Below are 21591 nucleotides of genomic sequence, written 5' to 3'. Positions count from 1 at the left end.
ATGTTTTGTTACGGCAAGTGTCCAAAAGATAATTGCATATTATACTCCTCCTCACATCCTCCTCTACTTTAGGTCAGGGTGGTCTGTTCAACCGTTTCCAAATTACACTTTAATTGTGTGCCATAGGTGTGTGAAGTCTCCTAGAGATGATTCATGGGTTCATACAGAAAACAAGACATTCTAGTTTCCAGTCAGTAGCCAATCAATTACTTCATCTGGTGACTATTGCCTCCAACATTGCAAAGGACATCTTGCACAGCACTGCTAGGTGTTTCCCCCCCCACTCTCTCCCAGGGCCATTCTCCAGCATGTTATTGACATAATGATATTGCATTAGTAGTGGATTTATACTGGAACATCCACACATCATTCTGATTATCCAATGTTATTGCATTAGTGTTGTCTGGAGGATCTTTCTTGGGCTATAGCGCAACAAAAGTGGGTCAGCCCACAGCTTTCCCCCCCCCCGGGGAGCATTTGTGATCTTAAAAAGCTATTGGATTTCAGCAGGAAGTTACCAGACAGAAACTGATTAGAAACGAGACAGCAAGGCAACCCCAAAACCTTTGCAGGTACAAACAGTATTGAAAGCTGAATTGTTTAACCACTCCGATACCAACGTGAACACGAGTCATCATGAATGCACAATAAAAAGGTGCCCACAGAGCATGGTCATAATGAAAGACATAAGCCCAGTTACTAATTGAAATGGTTATTTTTGAAAGAAATGGCTGAATCCTTCCACTAACAAATATTAGCTGTATGCACTCTTTGCAGCCCTGCGAAAGTTTTGAGGGGGGGGGGGGGGAGAACCACTGTCAAATAAGGTAGGGTGGGAAATTTTTTATCTTATTTTTAAGATTTTGCACAAAAATCAAACAACTTTTGTCTCCGGATTTTCAGTTTTTGAAATATGGCAACCCTAATTAGATGTTGGTGGGATTCTGTATCTCAAAACAATGGAGAGCTACTACCTGTTGGTGTTGACAATTCTGAGCTAGATGAAGTGACTTAGAATAAGGCAACTTCTTATGTTACAATGGATGAAGGGAAGATCAAATTCCCACCCCTATATAACAGATATTGATATGAAATCCTGCAAGCATTTACTACAAAATCCAATTATTGCCTTGTTTTCAGTTGCCTATTACGGTAAGTGAAACAGCGCAAGAACTAAACAAGTGTGCCCCTTAATTCTCAGCCCTACCAGTTAAATTTGGCTCTCACTATTTAACTGACAAAAGCTTTAAGTTGATTCATTTACTGATCTAAACAACTGAAACCTGCAGTTCTAATTTAAATCCCTCCCCTCCCCCCCAAAGTACGTCCCTTTTCTATGTGTTACTTAAATATCCTCAGGATCTCTCCTGAATCACAAGGCTGCGAAGCTTATTTCAAACAGTTAAATGATCAGTTAAAATCAGGAAAGTTACCGCGAACGATGAAAAACCCCACTCATTTGTCAACGACTCTGCGTGACTTGACTCAGAAACAAAACAGGTTGGCATTTGATGACCCCCTTCCCCAACACACTAGATTCAAAAGCAGCTGATAGGGTGGGGTGGAGAGCCTTTGTTTAAAATCATTTTTGTCACCATAACAACGAAAAGAGCAATAAAACAATATCATGACAGCACTGCATGACATTATTCAATTTCCCTACAAAGCGGGAGAAAACGATCAGAGTCCATTTGGAAGAAGCATAATGGAGAAATGGCAAAGAAATCCCAGAGAAACTCTTCATTATCTGTCTTGGATACTTTCCATCTCATTCTTCCCTGTTCTGGCTCACTTGCTCCCAAGGTCTGCTTCATCTCAACCGGTGATCCCATCACTTTGTATTACAGCATTCCAACAAGTAATTTTCTTTTATAAAAAAATAGAGAGATAATGAGGTCATGCATTTTCAGCTGTAAAAGAACGGGCTGATTTTAATTCTTCTTATAGAAAAGCTCGATAAAAAGATTTTAAAGAGCTCCTTCTGTCACTCTAACACCTCTTTTGATCAGTCCTATGTATGCTTTTTTTAAGGGACGCGGGTGGTGCTGTGGGTTAAACCACAGAGCCTAGGACTTGCCGATCAGAAGGTTGGCGGTTCGAATCCCTGCGACGGGGTGAGCTCCCGTTGCTCGGTCCCAGCTCCTGCCAACCTAGCAGTTCAAAAGCACGTCAAAGTGCAAGTAGATAAATAGGTACCGCTCTGGTGGGAAGGTAAATGGTGTTTCTGTGCTCTGCTCTGGTTCGCCAGAAGCGGCTTAGTCATGCTGGCCACATGACCCGGAAGCTGTACGCTGGCTCCCTCGGCCAATAAAGCGAGATGAGCGCCGCAACCCCAGAGTCGGTCACAACTGGACCTAATGGTCAGGGGTCCCTTTACCTTTACCCTTTATGCAGGATTGTAGGCTTTTGTTGCCTACAATCCTGCATAGGAGTGCTGTCCATTAAACATGGCAGTTGACAGAGTAACAGAGTGAACAGACTAAGGAGAGAGTGGTTCTCTAGATGTTTCTTGACCCCCAACTCTCAACAGCTCCAGCAAGCATGGCCAGTGACCAAGGATTATGGGAATTGTAGTCTAACACCTTCTGGAGCGTCAAAAGAGGACACATGCTAAATCATATGTATAATTGCAAATACAGAAATGACTTCCATAATTTAAAAAGAAAGTCATAGTGGGGCCTTAAGTGCCTTTTTTAAGTGAAGATTTTCAACCCATCTGGATAGGTTGTGAAATTATTTTTTGTTTTTATGGTTGATATTTTCTTCTTCTTCAGTCACCCATAGGAAATGATTCATTAATGGAATGGAGTGAGTCAGTAATAATCTTCCAGCCCACTCTTCTCTCTTCTTATTGTTATTTATCTTCAAACTGGACTCGAACAGGACAAGTCTCCCAACGGAGAATAACTTCCAATCAAGGCCTGTCCCCTGCCAGGCCTCTCACGTACATGGTTGTCCTATATAAAGTGGGGCGCATGGACACCCTAAATGCAATGCCGAGTATGTAGTTCAAGACCTCCCCTCACAACGTAGTTCTCAGTGTCTTTGAAGCAAGCCAGGCATTGGCAGGCATTAATGCTGTTACCGCTCTCAAAGACAATGTGGTCTGTACCCAGAAGACACATTAGAATTTTGTTTGTGCTTTGGTCACCATATGCTGCATGCTTAATTCTTTGGAAAATTTCCAGCAGGGGCCAACATGCACCTGCCAGAGAAGGCTTATTGCCTGCCACCCTGCTTTGCATAGGATGAATAAGGAGCACAGTGTGATTCTCAGACACCTGCTTTAGAGCTCAGTGAAGCCACTCTGTAGACCTCCAGACAGATGCATGCTGCCTCTGATTCTGGATGTAATACACAGCCATCATTTCAGTAGTCACTGATAATTTGTCTAGCCCCCTTAGAGCTCACAGGTCCTTATACAGTGGTACCTCAGGTTACAGACACTTCAGGTTACAGATGCTTCAGGTTACAGACTCCGCTAACTCAGAAATAGTACCCTCGGGTTAAGAATTTTGCTTCAGGATGAGAACAGAAATCGTGTAGTGGCAGCGGGAGGCCCCATTAGCTAAAGTGGTACCTCAGGTTAAGAACAGTTTCAGGTTAAGAACGGACCTCCAGAACGAATGAAGTTCTTAACCTGAGGTACCACTGTAATATAAGTGGAAACAGTTGGTCCTGGCGAGTATTAACCGCTTTCAGTTTTAACCTGAGGATTGTCATTTGTCCAGTTATTTTAATTTTAATTTATTTGAATTAATTTTGGGGTGCATTTTAATTGATTGCTTGTTTTTATGCATATTGTATTATTTATATGTTAGCCGCTCTGAGCCCGGCTCCGACTGGGGAGGGCAGGGTACAAATAAAATTATTATTGTTGTTGTTGTTATTTTTTATTGTTATTATCATCTTAGAATCAGAATCATAGAATAGTAGTTGGAAGTGACCACAAGAGTAATCTACTCAAACCCCCTGCAATGCAGAAATATATTGCTCAAAGTGGAGCAGGACCCACTTATGTGGCCATCATTATCTTTATGTGGGGGAAAATTCCATAGCTCAGCTGTGCACTATTCAAATAAATACTTTCTTTGTCACACTTGTATGTTACCAACACGTGCATCTTGTTCTTACCTACATGTATTGATGCAGAAACAATTCTAGCTTGTATCAAAACATAACATCAAATCTGTCCTAAGTCTATTATTTAACCTGGTCCATACTGGTCTTAAAAAGATTCAGATAACGTCCTGCCTGATTCAGATATATAACACCCTGCCTAACCACCACATATCTTCCCTGAAACGTCTGTTTCTTAGATGCAGCTGTTTATGATTGCCAGCTAATAGAATTTCCAGCAAGAAGCAATTTTAGATGAGAAATCTAAATTGAGCAAATGAGAGAAGTTCCCTGAATCGATAATAATAAAAAAATTGCTCTGGTGATATTTCCCTCATAAAGATAGCATTTAGAGCAAAAGCTCCTTGGATGGGCAATGTGGGACATAATCTTCTCTTCTCAAGTTGAAGGATCATGGCTTATTGAAAGTGTACATGCTTTGGATGTAAAAGGTCCACGGTGCAAATTCTGACATCAGGTAGGGCTGCGAGACTCTTGCCCATGGTGAACAGTTTCTGCAAATAAATTGGAAATTATTCTAAAAGGAATCAATGCGTGTTTGTGTGTGGGAGCATTCTATTTCCCCTTGGTTTCTTGTTGAGAGCCAGTGTGGTGTAGTGGTTAGGAGTGGTGGACTTGTAATCTGGGGAACCGGGTTCGCGTCTCCGCTCCTCCACATGCAGCTGCTGGGTGACCTTGGGCTGTTCACACTTCTCTGAAGTCTCTCAGCCCCACTCACCTCACAGAGTGTTTGTTGTGGGGGAGGAAGGAAAAGGAGAATGTTAGCCGCTTTGAGACTCCTTTGGGTAGTGATAAAGCGGGATATCAAATCCAAACTCTTCTACCCTCTTGAAGGTGTTTTGCACCAATCTGGCTGGTGAAAGGACTATAGTTCAACAGCAGAGCTCATGCATTCCACACACAAGGTCCTGGGTTCAATCCCCGGCATCTCCCACTAAAACACCCTTCACTAAACTGGTCCCCTCCACCTGTTTGGACTACAGCCAAGCTGGCTGGAGCCGATGGGAGTTCTAGTTCAAAGCATCAAGAGTGCACCAGGTTGGCAAATGCTATGGTGAAGGATATAATGGCTGGGAAATAAGTCTACTGGAGAGTAGAGCGTTTGGTGGTATTCAATGAAGGTTTACACAGAGCAGACCTATTGAAATTAATGGACCTCACACAGATCAATTTCACTTGGTCTGCTCTGAGTAAAATCTAGCTGAACACCACCCTATCCAGCCTTTCTCAAACTTGGGTTCCCAGATGTTCTTGAACTACAACTCCCAGCATCCCAGACCACTGGCCACGCTGGCCAGAAATGATGGGAGTTGTAGTCCAACAACATCTAGGGAGCCAAGGTTGAGAAAGGCTGGTGTTAGACATGCTAATGATTTAATTTAATATATGGTTGCTTTAGCAAAGGTGACTCTTAACATTTTGCTAGGCATATCTGTTTGGAGAATTGGTGCGAATGGGAGGATGCCTTCATTTGGCATTTCATTCACCCAGTAATGTTTTCTGACTCTCATAATGATGACAAGATGGAGGACTTGGATGATGCTTGAAGATAATGAAGCTATAATGGTTGTCAAGAGTATGAAAAGTGGGAAGGTATGACTTGCATTTTACAGGCGCCATACACGGTAAATTAAAGTCAATAAGTTTCCAGACAATGGCAGTATCGAGGTCGGCTTTTATTTATTTAGATAGTGCATTGAAGTCCTCCCTCTCTCCAGCCCTCTGATTTGTGTACTTAGTGGCACGTCAGTTTTTGTTTAGCTTTTCACTTGTGAGCTTTTGGGAACAGTGACAGCTTCTTTAGTCTTTTGGAACCTTTGGCTGCCAACCGCATAATTTTGCTCATTGGATTTTTTGCATTGTAAGGAATGTCGTGACGGACTGAGCAATGGAAAAGAACACGGAATGCCGGTGATTTTTGTCTAGATGGAGTTGAGTAGGTGGCAAAGAGATCGAGAAGACCTGTATTTCATTTCTTGTACCCTGCTTCAGTGGCTTAAGGCTGTGAAGCAGGTTATAAATCTGTAGAAATAAAATAAATATTACTCGGATGGGTAACTGGAAGAGGATTTCAGCTGGGTAACTGGAAGAGGGTTTCAGCATAAGATGAGGTCCCACTAGAAGTTCAAATCAATGAATCTGCACACATAGGAGCCACAGGTGGAATGACTGCGGAAACTGGGTAGGAGAATAATAGCTTCCCAAGTGGAGTAAACTTGATTACAGCAAGGGTAGCCAATAATAATAATAATAATAATAATAATAATAATAATTTATTATTTATACCCCGCCCACCTGGCTGGGTTTCCCCAGCCACTCGGGGCAGCTTCCAACAAAACACTAAAATAAAATAATCTATTAAACATTAAATGCTTCTCTAAACAGGGCTGCCTTTAGATGTCTTCTAAAAGTTTGGTAGTTATTTTTCTCTTTGACATCTGGTGGGAGGGTGTTCCACAGGGCGGGTGCCACTTCCGAGAAGGCCCTCTGCCTGGTTCCCTGGCTTCTCGCAGTGAGGGAACAGCCAGAAGGCCCTCGGTGCTGGACCTCAGTGTCCGGGCAGAATGATGGAGGTGGAGACGCTCCTTCAGATATGCTGGACCGAGGCCGTTTAGGGCTTTAAAGGTCAGCACCATCACTTTGAATTGTGCTCGGAAACGTACTGGGAGCCAGTGTAGGTCTTTCAAGACCAGTGTTATATGGTCAATGTGGTCTTCTCCAGATACTCCCATCATCCCTAAGCATTGGCCATGCAGTCTGGTACTGATAGGGGTTGGAGTCCAACACCAACCAGAGGGCATCCTGTTGGCTACCCCTGGATTGTAGGATAGACATGATTGGAAGAAACACAGTGGGTGCAGATTGCACCTGCTCTCCTGTCCTCCATCTACATGTCATGAGACAAAGGTTCTTGAGAGAAGAAGAAGTAAGGCAAGGCCTACAAGGCCTACACAATCATTCAAGCCTAAGCCTGTTAACTGTTAAGAGCAAACTGCTAAGTCCCTGTGACTCATGACTCATCTTGAGTGATGACTCATTCCCCCCTATAAAAGTAGCCAGCCTCTCTATGGGCCTCAGTGAGTGTCACTGTGTACCTGTGTGTGTTGTTGCAGATAGAGTGGTTCCAGGACTCCAGTTAATCAGTAACTAAGACTATGCCTCTGTGAAGTTAGATATCTGCTATGAGCACACTGTGTATGCTCTTTAACTATCCTGTTTCTGAACAAGTTAATTTTCTTCAGTAAAGTTTTATTCTGTTTATAAAAAAGACTCTGCATTGATTAATTTACCGTTGCACGACACTACACACATTCATCTGAAGGGTGGGTTAGAGCCTTTTTCAGGTTTTATGATTGTGCAGATAGTGCCTGTGCACTACTTGCCTATGTGTAGGTTTTATTCAGAGCTTCTGAGAGACACTTTGGGCATGAGAAGAATGGGTGTGTTCTCAATCCTCCTTCTGAGATGCTGTCTCTGAAATTATGAAAGGGGCTGCTAGATGTTTTATTTATTATTAAACTTCTATCCCACCCATCCTCCCAAAGGAGCACAGGGCAGCAATGACTAATGCTTCAATGCTAGAGCTGTATCATCATCTTCATCATCATCATCATCATCATCATCATCATCATTATCATCATTATTAAACAACTTACCTCCTGCTTACCAGTATATGCAAAAGTGGCTTCTAAGCGGTTTATAAAATCCACCCATAATTAAAATGCACAATAATATTAAAATATTCTTAATTAAAATGCACAATAAAGCAAACAATTAAATAGCACAAAAATTCAAACAGTAAGGGGGGGGACCCAATTAAACAATAAAATCACACGTCCAGGAGAATGCTTGCCTAAACAGGTGTGTTTGAGGAGCCGGTGGAATGCCAGTACTGATGCCAACATTTCAGTTTTACTTGAATTGGGTTACACTGAACTGAGTTTTAAATCAACATGTAGAAAATATGAGTTATGAGGCAGGAAGTACCTTTATTAAATCTCACCTCATCTATGAGCTGATTGGAGGGTCTGGTGATAATCTTTCCCCCTGTGTTTGCATCCTTCCTGGCACTTCCTCTAAAGCAGGGATGTCCAGCGTGGCACCCTTCAGATGTTGTTGGACTCCAACTTCCATCAGCCCCAGACAGCATTTTGAATAGCCAAGGGAGTTGTAGTTCAGCAGCATCTGGAAGACTTTGCATTGGGTCCCCCTACGCTAAGAAGTTTTCAGTGTATATTGTATCAGTCACCTTTTCAGTACAATGGTACCTCGGGTTAAGTACATACCGTATTTTTCGCCCCATAGGACGCACTTTTTCCCCTCCAAAAATGAAGGGGAAATGTGTGTGCGTCCTATGGGGCGAATGCAGGCTTTCGCTGAAGCCTGGAGAGCGAGAGGCATCGGTGCGCACCGACCCCTCTCGCTCTCCAGGCTTCAGTAAGCTATCCGCAAGCCTTGCAAGCCCGGTGGGAGTTCCCGCGGGCTCACAAGGCTTGCGGGCAGCAGCCTGCAGCCCCGGCGAGTGTCCGCAAGCCTTGCACGCCCAGCAGGAGGTCCCGCCGAGCGCGCGAGGCTTGGGGCGGCAGCCTGTCGCCCGAAGCACACGGAGCCCTCTGGAGGGCTCCCCGTGCTTCGGGCGAGTGTCCGCAAGCCTTGCGCGCCCGGCAGGAGGTCCTGCCAAGCACGCGAGGCTTGGGGCGACAGCCTGTCGCCCGAAGCACGGGGAGCCCTCCGGAGGGTGCCCCGTGCTTCGGGCAGGTGTGCGCAAGGCTTGGGGCGGCAGCCGCGGTTGGGGGGGGAATATATTTTTTTTATTCATTCCCCCCCCCAAACGAGGTGCGTCCTATGGGCCGGTGCGCCCTATAGGACGAAAAATACGGTAATTCGTTCTGGAGGTCTGTTCTTAACCTGAAACTGTTCTTAACCTGAAGCACCACTTTAGCTAATGGGGCCTCCTGCTGCCGCCGCGCCACCGCAGCACGATTTCTGTTCCTATCCTGAAGCAAAGTTCTTAACCTGAAGCACCATTTCTGGGTTAGCGGAGTCTGTAACCTGAAGTGTATGTAACCTGAAGCGTATGTAACCTGAGATACCACTGTACTTTTTTTTTATCCTAGTAGATCTGGGTGGCATATACTGCGTTCCTCCTGCCCACTTTTATCCTGATAACCACCTTTTGAGGTAGATTAGGTGGAGAGAGAGTTGATCCAAGCTCACCAAGCAAACTTCATGTCTGAGTGGGGGATTTGAACCGGGGTTTTCCTCTGTCCTAGCCTGAGATTCTAACCATTGCACCACATGCATTTTCCCACTATGGTATTCAGAGCTAAAACTAGGCAGCATACATACCTAACAATAAAGCTAAACAGCCAGAATGAGATTATTTATTTTAAATCAATGAAGCAAAGCAACAAACCGTCTGAAAATTACAAAACCTAGTGTGCTCTCAAGACGCCGTAGGAAGTTATATTTACTAAATTTCTAGCCTGACAATGGTCCCCAGAGTAACTGGCATAATAAAGACACAATATGCAGTACTAAAGAAACAAGGGGCAAAGAAAAACACGAAAAACAGAGCAACATCATAACAAACAAACAAACAAACAAACAAACAAACAAACAAACAAACAGGTAACTAGAGACTACAACATTTTATAAAAACACAGCAATTCTGTTTAAGACAGCTTTTAAAAAATCTATTCTGCCTGACATAAATGAATTGTTTCTGCCAGCCTTCTGAACAGTCTAGACCTGGCAGAGTTCTTTACGGGATGGACATCCCATAATCTGGAGACCATCAACACCAAATTCTTGTTTCTAGTGCCACCAAACCTTGTTTCAGAAGATTGTGGCATATCATCAACCAAACCTCCAACCACTGGAGGTTAGGAATAGGGATGTGTAAGGAGCAGTAGTGTAGCAACAAATTCTGAAGTGCAGGGTCCCTTCATGACAGTCACAATTGCACCTCCCAATAGCCACACTCTCTCATAGCTGCATTCCCTTCCAAGATTATACAACCTTATAAGATTATACAATAAAAATGAACTTTCAGTCTCTTACTTTGGAGTTCTCTTGAGCAATGAATGCAGGCGGAGGGTATGCATTTTTGAGGTTCAGCAAGAAGAAGATCAAAAGGTGGTTTGCTGTTTTTTGCAGAGTAAATTACAGCTCACAGAGAGCACATCACACACTTGGAGCAAAAGTTTTTTTTAATAGTTTTTTAGAGCAAGCTAAAGCAGCTTTCAAAAGTTTCAGTAATGCAGCCCACAAGTGAAAATAAAAAAAGTTAGAGGGTAGAGACATAAGCATGCAGAAATGAAATGCCGCCCAATTTCAAAATTCCAGGGTCCTTACCAAAGTTACAGGAATTTGCCTACAAATGAAGCCTGTTTCAAGCACTTCTCTGGAGATTGGAGTGGGAAGGGAAGGATGGAGCACAATCTTAAGATAGCCCAGGGCATCCTTAGCAATGGATGTTCTAGCACGAAATTGCTAAACTGCCTGAGGGAAACTTCTTTGGTACTGCAGATATTGAACTATTATTAGGCTCATTCATTAGCTACTTAGAGGGCAATAAATGCCACAACTTTGCAGTGACAAGGCATAAGTAAATGCTAATCATCACTTTTTAGGAGCTGAGTTCTCAGGGTGCTTGCATTGGGACTCTGCTCATTTGAAAGTAATGGACCTACAACATCCCTGTGATCCCAGATGACTATACCCCTGATAAGGATGCACCATTTTTGTCCTGTCCTGTGTTAGCTGCAATCAGCAGTGTTTCTGTTCAGCTACAGTTCAGCTTCTATTAAAACCCTTTGTCATTGTCTTGATATCCACTGTAAAAGGTAAAGGTAAAGGGACCCCTGACCATTAGGTCCAGTCGCGGATGACTCTGGGGTTGCGGTGATCATCTCGCTTTACGGGCTGAGGGAGTTGGCGTTTGTCCACAGACAGCTTCCGGGTCATGGGCCAGCATGACTAAGCCGCTTCTGGAGAACCGGAGCAGTGCACGGAAACACCGTTTACCTTCCCGCCGGAGCGGTACCTATTTATCTACTTGTACTTGACGTGCTTTCGAACTGCTAGGTTGGCAGGAGCTGGGACCGAACAACGGGAGCTCACCCCGTCGCGGGGATTTGAACTGCCGACCTTCCGATCGGCAAGTCCTAGGCTCTGTGGTTTAGACCACAGTGCCACCCGCGTCCCGATCATAGCTGTCAACTTACAGATTTGAAAATAAGGGACCAGCAGCCTTGAAAATAAGGGACCAGCAGCCAAAATAAGGGACCTGCAGCCTCACCTGTTCCAGGCACTCCAGTCTTCCTGTCCTCCTGCAGTCTGGTCAAACTCATGTTGGTAGCTTCGAGAACACTGTCCAACCAACTTTGTAACCAGAGGTTCAACTGAATAGAATCTGAATCACATGCACCACAAGGCCTATGCAGCCTCAACTTAAGATGGCTCCCCGGCCTGGCTTTGCACTGCAAAGTTTGCAGCAGCACGTGCAACAAAATGGCGTCCAGCATTCAAAAACCCCCTCAGGTTGCATTAATTAGTCACACACAAGGCATGCAAGCTCCACCCCCCAGTCGTTCTTAGACTTCTTATTGGGTGAGCAACACAGCCAAGCAACACAGTTGGAGCCTCCCTCCTCCTTGGCCGGCAGGGAGGGAGGGAGAGGAGCTGCTTCCTTTGAAATTTAAGGGACATCATTTAAGGGACATTTAAGGGACATCCATCAATAAGGGACAGCAGCGGGACATGGTGCTGGAATAAGGGACTGTCCCTTCAAATAAGGGACACTTGACAGCTATGGTCCCGATATTTCCCTGTGGCTGCAGCTAATTATGTCATTAACTTCAGGGCATTTCAGTGGAACAGAAACATCAAAAATAATGCGGAAAATACTGTAGTTATTCATGTAATATTCACGGACTAAACCCCCACCCCCAGCAATAGTGAATACCACTCGCATTCCTTCTTTGTGATTTCCATTCCTGGCCTTGGGCGAACATGCAGATTGTAGCAACATCCACTCCCATTTCTGTGTCTCATCCAGTTTTCCTACGGTAAAGAACTTCACACAGAACAACTTTGAAAGAACATATATATCTATAAACAGATAAATTACAGATCTTTATTCAGATAAAAATCTGAGCCACAGAAGAAGGTGGGTGGTGGTCTCTATGTTGTAGTCAAGGCAAGCATTATGTGCAGCTAAGGTCATTAGAATCATTTACAGTGGTACCTCGGGTTACAGATGCTTAAGGTTCCAGACTCCGCTAACCCAGAAATAGTACCTCGGGTTAAGAACTTTGCTTCAGGATGAGAACAGAAATCGTGCGGCGGCAGCGGGAGGCCCCATTAGCTAAAGTGATACCTCAGGTTAAGAACAGTTTCAGGTTAAGAAGGACCTCCGGAATGAATTAAGTTCTTAACCCGAGGTACCACTGTACAGTGCTTGGTGACAATTCTGTAACAAGCAGGAATAACTGAGAAGTAAGTTTGCTGCACTAAGTCCATGCAATCTGAATCACTTTCACGGGGCTTAATGTGGTTTCCTGTGTACCTAGGTAGGTAAGCTTTGTCTCCTCAGTGTTAGATAAGCACTGGCCTAGCTCAGAATTTCTTAAAGGCAAATGACTGGGGAGGGGAGGGGAGTCATAGTAGGAGTTGATAAAGGCATCTCGCTAACTGTACCAGGGTGTTAGCTGTGTCAGGTAGTAGGTCCCATGTGACAGCGCCTCTTCCACACTCACTGCTAAGAAGTCAGCCGGCTGTTGTTTGTAATGCATAATTCAAAAGCTTGTTTCAGACAAATTCATTTTAGCATGAAATGTGCAGAGACACCTGTATGCAGGGTGAGGCTGATCACAGTTGATTCCAGTCCTTCCTCAAAGCATCATAAATACCTCATAACAACCCTGTGAGGTAGAGAGAGAGAGAGAGAGAGAGAGAGAGAGAGAGAGGTGTCAGCCGAAGGTCATTCAGCGAACTTCATTATGACAATTATTAATAATCATATTTGTCTTTCAACTTCCATCCAAGGGCTTAAGTGTCACCCTGGGGACCTCTCTCTTAGGCCTTCTCTATAACCCTATTTGATCCCCTCCTCTATTTTATTCCCTTACTTTCTCTCTCCTTTTATTCTCCCATCTTCTTTCACAGTTCTTCTCTTCCCTTCTCTATGGTATTTCATGAGAACACAGGTCTGTTTTAATCATTAAAAAAGTACCCACAGTATTTAGTTTAGGTGGAATATCCAAATAATCGTAGGCATGATCAAATCAAAACAGTCATACAAATTGTTTCACATATTACTGTATAGTTAGTTAAGTCCCAGAGGGAGAAGGATACAGCTGGCTGATTTTGAGTTCTGCTGAATTACTGAGCTACTATTTAATTTGGACGTCCCAGGCAACACTTTTTATTATTATTAAGAGTGAACTTGGAGGGATGGATGAATGCTCCTCTGTTTGGATCTCAAGAAGCATCTGGGTTTTATGAGCATTCTTTGCAAGTCCTTGAGAAACTTTGAGGGTTTTTGTGCAAGAACTCATAAAGAATGTTTGTAAAACCCAGGTGGTACACCTCCCACCTCTGCCAGTTTCTCCCTCTCCTCCTCAAGTAGAAATAAAAGCTTTACCCTCCAGCTGAGAGGCCCTGAAGATCTGTGGAAGTATCATTAGCAGCTAAGGATTGTGGGACTCTTAAGCTCCATGATCTCCAGCTACAAATGGTGGAGACAGGGTTAGATCAGAGAGGGCTAGGAGAAACTCACGTCTGAAACTAAAGAAAGCCACTGCGGCAGCTAGACTGGTGACTGGTAGTGGCCGCTGAGACCACATAACAATGGTCCTGAAAGACCTAGATTTGCCCACAGTATGTTTCCAGGCACAATTCAAAGTGTTGATGGTGACTTTTAAAGCCCTAAATGGCCTCGGTCCTGTATACGTGAAGGAGAGTCTCCACCCCCATCATTCAGCCTGGACAGTGAAGTCCAGCTCCGAGGGCCTTCTGGCAGTTCCCTCACTGCGAGAAGTGAGGGTACATGGAACCAGGCAGAGGGCCTTCTTGGTAGTGGCGCCTGCCCTGTGGAATGCCCTCTCGTCAGATGTCAAGGAAATAAACAACTACAGTATCTGACTTCTAGAAGACATCTGAAGGCAGCCCTGTTCAGGGAAGTTTTTAATGTTTGAAGTTTTATTCTGTGTAATATTCTGTTGGGAGCCACCCAGAGTGTTTGGGGAAACCCAGCCAGATTGGCGGGGTATAAATAATAATAATAATAATAATGATAATAATAATAATTATTATTATTAATAGACAACCTGATGTTCTGGACAGCAACTCACTTCAGCCACAGCAATCACGGCCAATGGTCAAGGATGATGGGAGTTGTAGGAGAGAACATCCAGAGAGCAACAGGTTGCATACTTGTGGTATAGGCAATACTGAGCGAAATAGAATAATGGTCTGCCTCACAAACTGACATGTGTGTGATGTTCCATCCTCTGACCTGTTGTTGCCACCTGGGACTTGGCTACATTTGTAAAAATAAAGCACTTTATATGCGTTAAAACACCATGACACAAGATGGCACTGTGGAATTCCATTTTTCACCAATGGAACTTCCCTGTATGAAGTTTACAACGTGTTTAACTGAATCACTTCTTTGATCCAGCCCTGTACAGTAGTACCTCGGGTTAAGAACTTAATTCGTTCTGGAGGTCCGTTCTTAACCTGAAACTGTTCTTAACCTGAGGTACCACTTTAGCTAATGGGGCCTCCTGCCGCTGGAGCCCAATTTCTGTTCTCATCCTGAAGCAAAGTTCTTAACCCGAGGTACTATTTCTGGATTAGCGGCATCTATAACCTGAAGCATCTGTAACCCAAGGTACCACTGTACTCATGCAACTCCTGTTTCCATTGAGAAGTGTTGCTAGGGATAAGCAAATCTGTCACTTTTGGTTTCTTTCAGCTTCTCGTTTTTCCAAATTTGCGTTCAATTCTCTGGGTTTCCACATCAGTTTGATTTTTTTTTTTTAATTCAACATGAGAATTCACCAGCATTTTAGTGCTAACTTCTAAAACACATTTCTGCATGCAATCTTGCCTGATAATCACATTCTTACAAAACCATTTCCCCCAACGCAATGCATATTTGTATGTTATTTTCACTAATATGTGCCTTTTTATATGCACGCTTTGTTTGTTGGACCTGGACCTGGGAGAGCAAAGGTTCGAATCCCCACTTAGCCGTGAAGTTCGCTGGGTGACCTTGGGCCAGTCCCTGTCTCTTTGCCTAATGTAGCTCACAGGGCTGTTGTGAGGAAATCCATGTACACCGCCTTGAGCTCCTTGGAAGATAAAGTGGTATATAAATGTAAATAATAATAATAATGAGGAGTAACATGTGTTTTGTACATATTGCCCAGAAGGAGAACTTCCATACAAAATTCAGAGAAGCAAGGATTTTGAAGGATGGCTGTGTTTCGGCTCCCGTATTGTTTTGGAAAGATGAGATAAGTTAACCTTTATATGCGAACCAAGTTAAATTTCACCACCATTTCTTCTGGTAGCCTAATACCTGGTATTCAATTCCACAAGAAAACATAGCTGGATTTTGAGCTCCCCTATATCCTATGACCAAGGCAGAAATAATGTCAGTATGGCTTGAATATTATTATTTTGCTACTTTCTCCCCATTATTTGTTCGGTCACTTGCATAACCAAAACTCCCTACATGCACCCTTATTGTTATATTTAATTTCATTTGTTATTCATGTTGTTAGATTTTATATAAGAAAACCCAAGGGGGGATGTGGGAGTCATAAAGCCACGGTAAAGGCTTGTAATATTGCAGGGTGCCCCCTGACCTCGGCTGACCAGCACTCTGAGCTTTACAATGTATTGGAATGTATTGACCTTAAATGGAGTTGTATTTCCTCTGGGCAGTGATGACCGTATATGGTTTGTGGGTGGGTTAAAGCCTTGACCGGATGAGGTAACGTGAGACATTGGCAAACAGCCATGCGGCTGGAGAGAGACAAAGGATAATAAAAAAGCTGCAGGAGGAGAGAGAAGTTCGAAAGGAGCTGCTCATACCATCCTGAAAATATTGCTGGCTCTCTGTGTCTTTATTTTATGCTAAACTGCGCCATTTGTAACGGCTGGCTCTGACAGGGGGAGGAGACACTGAAAAAATAGCAAAGGAACCATGATTGGGGGCTGGAAGACACTTGAAGCGATTGAGAAAAGGGCAAATGTGAGAGAAGGTGAAAGAACAGCAGCCCAGAGGTTGAAGAAAGTAGTTGGCATTTTATATCTGGAAGGCAGAGATGGGTGTTCGTAGCTCCACAGAAAAAAAGAGTGACTCTTAAATGACCCAACACTGCAGATGTAAGTGACTGTAAAAATCTGAAATTCTTTCCCTGGATGCCCAAAGAGCTGTTTCCCAGAAATGCAAAAGCTTCTGACTCTTTACCATGGAAATCAATACCAAAGCAAGGCATGGTCTAGTTCATGGGTAGGCAAACTAAGGCCTGGGGGCTGGATCCGGCCCAATCGCCTTCTAAATCTGGCCTGCGGATAGTCTAGGAATCAGCATGTTTTTACATGAGTAGAATGTGCCCTTTTATTTAAAATGCATCTCTTGGTTATTTGTGGGGCATAGGAATTTGTTCATTTATTCCCCCCCAAAAAAATATAGTCCGGCCCCCCACAAAGTCTGAGGGACAGTCGACCAGCCCCCTGTTGAAAAAGTTTTCTGACCCCTGGTCTAGTTCTTGCCTTTCAGGAAGTAACGGCAGAAGGATAGACAAGCTAGAGACCTATAACCAATTGCCAGGATGTTTCTTACCACTTTAAATTGCACCTCAACTATGAACTCGTTGGTCAGCTAGAGATGGGGGAGAATTTCTAATTTTGGGTCTCAACTGAAGACAAATCTCACCAGTTGTAGTTAGCGGTTTGAGAAATGGACTGGAGAGAATGCGGTTCAAATCCCAGCGTGGCTGTGAAGCTCCCTGGCTGCGCTTGGGCTGGACACACTCTTCTCATCTTAACTTACCTCACAGGATTGTTGGGAGGATAAAAAGCAGAGAAGAAGGAAGTCTCTTGCATAGTACCTTGAGCTTCCTAGCAGAGAGGATGGAAATCAAATGCATGTAGCAGATAACGATAATGCTCATTATTATTACTCCATGAGATGGCAATGCAGCACAAGTCAACAGCTATCAGGGGGAAAAAACATACCAGCTTTTGTCTTAGTTATGCTGATCAAACCCTTTTGTGTATGGATTAGCTGCAGGGCTGCCTCATTTCAGACATCAGGTGGGGGACTGAACATTTGAATCTTACCCCGGTCTCCGTTTATATAATCCCTGCTTATATAAAACTGTCATGCCGGGTGGGGGGGGGGAATGTTCTAGGCTAGCCTTCTGTGTGACATACAAATTTTTGATTCACACCACATGCTTCTTTTGTGGACGGAGCGTTCAGACCAGCAATCGCCACCACCTGTGGCCCAAAGCAGTACAGTTCAGCGACGGATATGTCATGTGAGTTTGCTGGTCACATCGCTCAGCTTCCAGTCTTGGCAAAGTAAGGGTGTTTACAGTTGTAAAAAAAAAAAAAAAAAAAAAGACAAAATAATATTCAGAGCTTGCAGAGTCCCGTGCACAATGGTTTGCAAGACCCTGGCGATCAGCTGATCGTCAAAGCTTACAAAGCCAGGTGTACAGTGTTTTGCACAGGGCTTTGCAAGTGCCCAGTTGTGTCTGTAATCCCCCTTCCAGCTCAGTTACAAATAGGTGCCCCACACCTAACAACATATACGACATCAAGTGTAGGGCAGGAGGCTGTGGCTGAGCTGAGCTGAGCTGAAATGGCCTCACCGGCTAAATGAGCAGGCCTTATTCTTTACCATCCTCTGCTACCTTTAACCAAAGACTAGGGATTGTCAAGGATCAGAGATTTCCAAGCTCATTCTCTGCTGCTGAGCTGCAGCCCATCCTTGTGTTTTCTGTACCGTGGCAGCACCTTGTCTATTTTTATCAAAGTAAAGTTCAAGGGATTTTGATATAATTCCAACAGGGGAGGTTAACTGCTCAATAGAGACAGGAATTGCATTTGGCTGTCTGTTTCAAAGAGCAGACTTCCTCCTTTTACTCTGTTGAGCAAATAACAAGGCAAACATTGGGGAGCTGGTGATGTGGTGGTTAGAGTGTCAGACTAGGACACCCTGGGGGATCAGAGTTTGGATCCCCACTTGGCTTTGAAGCTCTCGCTGGGTGACCTTGGGCCAGTCACTTGGGCCAGTCTCAGCCTGACCTACCTCACATGATTGTTGTGAGGATAAAATGGCAGAGGAGAATTGTGTACAGCCCCTCAAGTTCATTGGAGGAAAGGTGGGGATATAAATGGGGGGGGGGATAAATATAAAATGAAACTATTTGCTCTGTATTTGCACCTTTATCTTGCATTTCAGCACCCCAGATGATTTTGTGATGTGATAAGTTACTGTATCAGGGGACGTGGGTGGTTAAACCACAGAGCCTAGGACTTGCCAATAAGAAGGTCTGCGGTTCGAATCCCCATGACTGGGTGAGCTCCTGTTGCTCGGTCCCTGCTCCTGCCAACCTAGCACTTCGAAAGCACATCAAAGTGCAAGTAGATAAATAGGTACCGCTCCGGCGGGAAGGTAAATGGTGTTTCCGTGCTCTGCTCTGGTTCGCCAGAAGCGGCTTAGTCATGCTGGCCACATGACCCAGAAGCTGTACACTGACTCCCTCGGCCAATAAAGCGAGATGAGCGCTGCAACCCCAGAGTCGGTCACGATTGGACCTAATGGCCAGGGGTCCCTTTACCTTTAAGTTACTGTATCACTCGAGAGATTGTGGACTCTCCTTCCTTAGAGGTTTTTAAGCAGAGGTTGGATAGTCATCTGTCATGGATGCTTCACTTGAGATTCCTGCATTGCAGGGGGTTGGACTAGATGACCCTCGGGTCCCTTCCAATTCTACAATTCTATGATTACCATAAAGTCACCCCTAGCAAAAATGAGCCCTTAGCTTTTTCTCTCCCTGCAGTTCCCTCTTAAGGCAGCTACCTCTTGTTTGAGATGAGTGAAAGTAATTAATGCAGTGGACTATGAAAGGCTGGGAGCTTATTTAAAATTAATTCTATCAAAATAGCATCTTACTGCACCAAGGAGCCCTATTTATTTATTTCGTGAGAATGCAGGGTAGGAGACTGACAGAAACAAAATGAACTTTTATCAAACATGTTATTCTAGGACAGGAGGCTGGATTTGTTCCTCATGTGGGAACAGTCTGCTTTTATTATAAAAGATTCCTGCATTGCAGGGGTTGGACTAGATGACCCTTAGGGTCCCTTCCAACTCTACAGTTCTGTGACTCTGTGATTCTATGGAATACACATTGACCTTTGCATTCATTACCCAATGTAAGGTGAAAGTTAACGGGCTGATTTTGGGCCCTGCTGTCTGTCTGTTCATCTATCTGTTCACCCACCGTATATATTTATAGCAAATTCATTCTCCTTACATAGCCAAACCAGCCTCATTTGTTCACAAGAGAGATATAGCAGCAAGGATGGAGGAACTCTGAGGTTTAAAAGCCCTAAGGGCAAAGCCAAAGCAACCAATTGAGGGGTGAGCATGCTCAGTAGCCATGGTATACTGATTTGTCTTTTGAGAGGCCCCCCAGCTTCAAAACTGAAATGAGGGGAGATTATAAATATTGCTTATATTCACACTGACTGTAGTCCTCCCCCCCCCCACAGATCTGCAGTGCCCAGCTCCTTTAAGAAACAAAGGGAATAGCTAGTGGAGCCCTGAATGTGAATGCTAAACACTGCAACATTTTGCTGCAGATCCCACTTGTAATGTGTAAATGCATGCAAATTGCTTCCTTCTCCAAAGGCTGTTTATATAAGTGAATTCACTTATTGGGCTGTGAACTGAACAGCGTCGTTTGCTTCCGACAGAAGGAAGGTTAGGTAGGTGGGTAGGATTATCTGTTGTTGGTTTAGTGTTTTGGCCACAGCCCCACGGGGCCTCTGTACATGACATTCTGGTGGAATTCTTTTTCTTCTTTGGTGATTACACATAACTGAGTAAGATTGTCTACCATAAACACGGTTTTAACAATGAGTCCGTAAGTGACTGTGGAGGCCAATTCTGGATCCACACGTCGTTCCACAGTGGAGACATTGGTTTCTGGGAGGGAGTTGATCACAATGAGGGTTTGCCAAGTGTGCCTTCCTCTTAGCTCGTTTCCCCCTTGCGTCCTGAGTTCAAGCATCTTCAAAGTCCATGGCACCTTTGGTAAAGGCTGTTCTCCAATTGGATCACTCGTAGGTCAATGTTTCCCAGTTGTCGGTGTTTATACTACATTTTTAAAGATTTGCCTTGAGAGAGTCTTTAAACCTCTTTTGTTGACCACCAGCATTATGCTTACCATTGTTAAGTTCGGAATAGAGTAGTTGCTTTGGAAGACAATAATCAGGCTTCCACACAACATGACCAGTCCAATGAAGTTGATGTTGGAGAATCATTGCTTCGACACTGGTGATCTTTGCTTCTTCCACTACACTGGCATTAGTTCACCTGTCTTCCCAAGTGATGTGTAAAAATTTTCGGAGACACCGTTGATGAAATCTTTCATGGAGTTGGAGATGGCGTTTATAAGTGGTCCATGTTTCACAAGCATACAGTAAGGTTGGTAGTACAATAGCTTTGCAAACAAGCATTTTGGTTTCCCAGAGAATGTCCCGGTCCTCTGACACTCTGCACTTCAATCGGGAGAAAACTGCACTTGCAGAGCTCAGGCAATGCTGGATTTCAGCATCAATGTCGGCCCTTGTGGAAAGATAACTGCCCAGGTAGGAGAAGTGATCAACACTTCCCAATGTTACACCATTGAGTTGAATTTGTGGTGCTGCAGAGGGGTTATTTTGTGCTTGTTAGTGCAGCACTTTGGTTTTTTGGATGTTGAGCAATAGGCCAAGTTTTTTGTAAGTGTCTTTGAAGCTATTTAGGATAGTTCATTCTCTGAGTGTGATGGAATTACAGTTCTTATGATGCCTAAAGAAAGCACAGTGGATTCTGGACTTAAAGCGAGGAGATGTGGGTTCAGTCCCTTCTCACTTAGAGAGCTTGCTGAATTGCAATTCTCCATCTCCATCACCCCACTGCCCTGCTGCCTCTCTGTCTAATCTCTTTTACACCCATTCTCCAACATCTCACAGATGAAAACAGTTATAGCCTTATAACACCACTATCCGCACACCAGAGATCTCTGCATGAGACTCTTTCATGCTGCTTAAGGCTTTGTGCTGCCAACTGTATACTGCTTTCATGTACTCTGCAATAACCTATTCCCCCATCAGAAAGGGAGTGTTTGTTCTTTTGGTTAAAGATAT

The 21591-nt window shown here is 44.0% G+C and overlaps 1 protein-coding gene and 1 long non-coding RNA gene across 11 annotated transcripts in view; one reads left to right on the top strand and one right to left on the bottom strand.

The window, feature by feature from the left end:
• DLG2 (discs large MAGUK scaffold protein 2) overlaps positions 1-21591 on the top strand; it is a gene marked incomplete at its 3' end in the record, with an annotated part of 818053 nt that overhangs the window by 220619 nt on the left and 575843 nt on the right. The window lies entirely within an intron of this gene.
• On the bottom strand, positions 5799-14587 carry LOC308475479. The gene is made up of 2 exons (XR_013985244.1): positions 14499-14587; positions 5799-6162 (listed from the first exon to the last, which is right to left on the bottom strand). It is a non-coding gene; the product is annotated as an uncharacterized lncRNA (long non-coding RNA).

This window comes from Podarcis pityusensis (assembly GCF_964106645.2).
Source record: "Podarcis pityusensis genome assembly, chromosome: 4".
Lineage (NCBI taxonomy): Eukaryota > Metazoa > Chordata > Lepidosauria > Squamata > Lacertidae > Podarcis > Podarcis pityusensis.
Note: the sequence above shows the minus strand (reverse complement) of the source record. Positions and strands in the feature narration are given on the sequence as shown.